We start from the raw sequence: 5,377 nt of genomic DNA on the forward strand, positions 1-5,377 counted from the left end.
TCTCCTTTGAGTGGTCCTGTGCTGATTGGGGGAAGGTCGGCTGTCCTTGCTGTGTCCCAGTGTTCTCCCAGTGGGCCCATCTTCCCCACTGCCCGTGCTCCAAATACTTCCCATGGACAGGCCCTGCGCCAATCCCTTGTGATGACTCACCGGCCTCTGAATGGCTCCCTTTTCTCAGTTGTGGATCCTTGCTCTTGCGTGGGTCCACAGGAACCCTATTAGTGGTCTTGCTGTCCTGGGGGCTACCAAGGCCTTCTTCTCTCCTGCTGCGTCCAAGTAACTCCATCTGAAGGGCACAGCTGCGGCTCCTGCCTGCTCCTGCTCCACACACTCAGCAGCCTGAGCCTTAAAGCAGCCGTGGCCCAAAACACTCCAAGCAGCTTTTTCTTTCTCTCATCGTGGTTTCTCCTGCCTTCATGAACTCCGTAGGTCTCTCCTCCTCTTCTGAGCTCTAGTGGCCCCAGGTTGGGGGCCCCAGCTGGTATTACATTTTTATAGTTGTAAATTGGTTGATTTGTGGGAGAGAGTGACGCTGGGAACAGTCTATAAGTAATAGGAGTTTTAAATGCAAGTATCTAGAAATATATAAAATGAAAACCAAGGAGAACCGGGTGCTAAAACTGCAGGTTTATAAAAAATAAAACAAAAAGTAAAGTCACCTTTTAGAATAAAATAGACAAAATATTTGGCTTAATCAGTAAAAGTTCCTGGAGAGAATTTAAGTTTCTTTCCACCCTGAAATGGGAACGATGAATGCACATGCAGACTTATGCTTATAAAGCATATGAGAAAAACAATGACTTGAGGCTTCAGAGCTGACACCTATCTACACTTTGTTCATTCTTTCCTTCATTCATCCATTCATTCATCTTAGCTCTCAGTCAGAAAGAGAACAATCGCTCCCCAAGCAATATAATAGACAGCAAAGAAAAAAGCCCTGAGAAGGCAGAGAACTGCAATACCCAACCTCTAGACAGGAGCTTAAAGTTGGTAACCTAAGTATAAAAGTTATTTGGAGGTGGTGCAGCTCGGTGTCACTCAAGCTTTTTAATAACCTACTCACCACAGGACATGTGTCAGATAGCCATGGCTCTAATAGCCTGGAAGAAGACACGGAGTCTTCTGATTTCCTAGCATCTGGACTCACTGACACAGGTCCCTCAGCACTGCCCAGGCTCTGGCGATGCAAACTGGTGCTGCTCTGCAGACTCACCAGGGGTGCCTAGCGCACAGCTACTAAAAGGAACCTTGCATGTGAAGCTAATAAGTTTTTATTCTGGGAGTTTCCTGTACCCTCAGTTTTTATGATCTTATTTATAGACCTCATCTAACTTAATATTTGGTAGGCAACAACCAACTAGATGAGAAATGAGACTATTAAATATATTCAATCTTTTTCACAATGCTTTCTTTCAGATATGCTCTCAGATCAAGCACCGTAGCTACACGAACTGTCTTTGCAATTATTCCTTACCCATCTATAAATATCTCAAAATTCTTAGCTACCAAGTTCAAGATTTGCAAAAGGGTTCAGTAAAAATGAGTAAGGTTATGAAAACAGTCATAAACTGGGGCAGGGTTAGGAAAGTAATAATTATGCCCCCAGTAGCTTTAGACAAGAGCTGAAGATGGCATGATACAAAACCAAAGCCTCAATGTTGTAGCTCAAATACAATTGCCTAATTAAAATTGAGTTATGTATTGACAGATAGAGATAAGATATGGCCAAAAACTGCATTTGGAAATTTCACAATTATATGTGAAGAGTGAATAATCTTGGCAGTCCTATGAACTGCTGGTTGGCATGCACATTGGAAAAACCTTCACTAAGGGATTACACTCTTAGGAATCTACCATACAGAATTACTCGTACAAGTGCCTTATGATAATGCATTTGGGAATATTTATCTCAATGCTGTTTGTCCTAGTGGAAAGTCACAAGAAACCTGAAAATCCATTAAAAGGGACTTGTTTGAAAAATATTAAGGTAAATGGGACACTGTGCAGCCTTTTTAATAAAATGAGGAAGAACAGTATGCAGTTGCACTGATCATAAAGTATGATTTCACTGTCAGGAAAAAACAGTAAATATACATATATAAACATTGATATATTCATATGCTATGGATTGGATGTTTTTTCCCTCCAAAGCTCATGTTAGAACTTAATCCCCAATATGTTATTTGAAAGGTGAGGCCTTTAAGAGGTGATTGGATCCTGAGGACTATGCCTTCATGAAAGGATTAATCCATTCATGCAGTAGTGGGTTATCAGGGAGTAGACTTTGGGCTTTATAAGGAGAGGAATAAAGGATGTGGAAAGATTTGCAAAACAGTTCAGTAAAAGTGGAAAGTGCTCTCCTGCTCAGTCCTTGTCATCTGGACCCTCTGTATCACCAGGGGACTCTGTAGAGTCTCCACAAAGAAGACTCTCACCAGAAGCGCACTTTATACTGAAAGAATAGGATCCTCATCAGTAAATAGAGATGTATAGGAACAGTCAGACTACATCTACGAAGTGTCAATATCAGGCTGCGGCTTCAAAGCCAAAATGGTGTTTGAATGTGAAGTGGAATTTTAGTTGGCGTAGAAGACAGACGGCAAGGAAGGTGGATCCAATCATCACGTGGAGGCCGTGGAAACCTGTTGCTACGAAGAATGTTGATCCGTACACACTGCTGGAAATGGTAAAGGGGGTTTCGAGGTATTCTGAGATTTGGAGGAGTGTAAAGTAAGTGCCCAGGGAGATTGTGATGAAGAGGGCTTGGGGCATATGTTTGCGTTTTCCTTCTATGAGGCTGTGGTGGGCCCAGGTGATAGATACTCCGGAGGCTAGCAGTACTAATGTGTTGAGTAGTGGAACCTCCATGGGGTTGAGAGGGTTGATGCCTGCTGGTGGTCAGTAACCTCCTAGGCTGGGGGTTGGGGCTAGGCATGAGTGGTAAAAGGCTCAGAAGAACCTGTCGAAGAAGAAAACTTCGGATGTAATAAATAGGATTATTCCTTATTGTAGTCCTGTTTGGACAATAATTGTACGGTGGTCCTGGAAGGTGCTTTCTCATACTACATCTCGTCATCATTGGTACATGGTTAGTAGGTTAGTCAGTAATCCTAGGGTTAGTAGGGTGTTGGAATTAAAGTAGAATCATATTGTTAGGCCAGATGTTGTGAGTAAGGCGGATAGGGCTCCTGTGAGTGGTCAGGGGCTGGGATTTACTATGTGGTAGGCGTGGGAGCTTTGGACTTCCCAGCTTCCAAAACTGTAAGAAACAAATTTCGTATTTTGTTTTTCTTTTTACAAATCACCCAGTTTCAGGTATTCTGTTACAAGCAACAGAAAATGGACTAATATAGCATAAAAATGTCTGGAAGGATGTTTGAGGCAGGTAACAGAGGGGATTGGAAAGACAGGTGAGTAAGAAAGAGACTTTGACATTTTAACTTATACGCCTACATAATTCTGTATTGCTAAATTTTTTTAAATAGTAGTTAAGTATTACTTTCATAATTAAATTTAAAAGATATTTTTTAAAAAATCGGTATTTTAATAGGTTTTGATTTCAAGGTCCATAGTTGAGTCCACTGATGAATTAAGTAAAAGCAACCGAATGAAGGTTTTAGATACTTGGAATTTTTTAAATTGGCTTCTAGGAGAGAGTGCATGAAATCTACTTTCCATGCCAATCAAGTTCTGCCCCTCCCACACACAGGGGGAACTCGTGTGGGGTGTGAAACGACATACTTCACTTGCTAGCACTGAAGCATTTGGCTTTGATTAGAATCCAATTTAAATATTTACTTTATATTCACAAAATAATGAGAAATGAGACTACACTCTTGAAATTAGAATGCACATTCTTGAACAAAGAGGGGGAGGTATAACACATGACTGGGAATATAGTCACCAGATTTAAAAAATATAGAGCAATTCTGTTGAAATAAAGCCCCGTATACCAGTTCCCTAGCTAAAACTATGGGGAAAAATCATAGTTAAAGCTTTTCCAATAAATATAGAGTATGTTCCTAGTCTAGTTCCTAGAGGATTAGGTAGAGGTACACTATTGTATTTTAAATTTTTAACTATTTTTAAGGGAAGATAGAGGATAACACAATATTCCTTAAAGATAATAGGCAGGCAACATAGCAAATAAAGCAGCACAAAATGTTCTCATCTTAAAATCCCTTATAACAGTTTGTTTTCTCATCAGCCGTGCTTACCCAAGCAAAGTTAAGTGGAAAACAAAAAGAATTATCTGAATGATCAGAGGAAATGATTACTTTGGCCTTACATATCTAGACATTTGAGGCAAATGGGTCTCCCACCTCCTCATCAGCCGTGCTTACCCAAGCAAAGTTAAGTGGAAAACAAAAAGAATTATCTGAATGATTAGAGGAAATGATTACTTTGGCCTTACATATCTAGACATTTGAGGCAAATGGGTCTCCCACCTTCATGAAATTATCAAGATAATCTTCTCAGTTCTCCACTTCAAACTCTCTACCTCACATGCAGGGACTGACTACACTGGGATTAGAGTGGACCACAATTTGACCTTTGTGGTGATTGCTATTCATCATAAAGCTTGGTGGCCATGGTCCACATGGGCCCTTTCTGGAACTTAGCACAGTAACAACCATGTGTGGACGGTGCCACTGCCTGAGTATGTGTTGAAAGCATGCCAGGATTTTCCTTGTTTTTCTCTGCTGGTGATTCATAACTAACAAAAGCATGATCTGCTTTGGTACTAAAGTACCTTGCTTTTGCATAAACATATCTTGCCTTTCAATTAGATTCTTCTCCCCTGACCCTGGGATGGATGCTATGCAGGAACAGGAAGCACAGAGGGTTTTTTTAATGGCCATTAGAAAATTTGAAAGCTCAGGTTAGTCATTATCATACTTGTTCTGTTCAATTATTGCCTTGAAGCCCTGTATTATGATATTTTGCTCTAGTGTGACATCTCTTGGTGTTGCTTTACCACTTTGATAAAAAGGGAGACAATCACTCCTGAATATTATAAAACAATTTCTGATGGTTTTTGGTAAGCTCTCAAACTGTAAAAACTATAAGATGTCCATGAAATACTTATGGCTTCGATTAGGAATTTCCAAGAAACTCACCTTTAATACTCAAAAATGTTTCAAGCACCCAAGACAAGAAGATCAAACTTGGACAAAGGTATTACCTTATTCATTTATCTTAAAACATGAAACTTAAAACCTTCCAGTATTCAGAGAAACATGGCTGCGTCAGACTAATAGTCTTATAATGCTCCATAATTTTTTATAAGAAAGAATAAATTTCAAAAATATTTGTCTTTCCACATTCCTGATCTTTGACTTTTGTTTCCAACTGCAAAGATGAACAAAATAAATGA

General features: G+C 39.9%; 1 protein-coding gene across 1 annotated transcript in view; it reads right to left on the reverse strand.

Moving 5' to 3' along the window:
* The window catches only part of NECAB1 (N-terminal EF-hand calcium binding protein 1), a 189,890-nt gene that overhangs the window by 99,522 nt on the left and 84,991 nt on the right, over window positions 1–5,377 (reverse strand). The window lies entirely within an intron of this gene.

This window comes from Galeopterus variegatus, unplaced genomic scaffold (genome assembly GCF_000696425.1).
Source record: "Galeopterus variegatus unplaced genomic scaffold, G_variegatus-3.0.2 Scaffold2924, whole genome shotgun sequence".
In the NCBI taxonomy this organism is placed as follows: domain Eukaryota; kingdom Metazoa; phylum Chordata; class Mammalia; order Dermoptera; family Cynocephalidae; genus Galeopterus; species Galeopterus variegatus.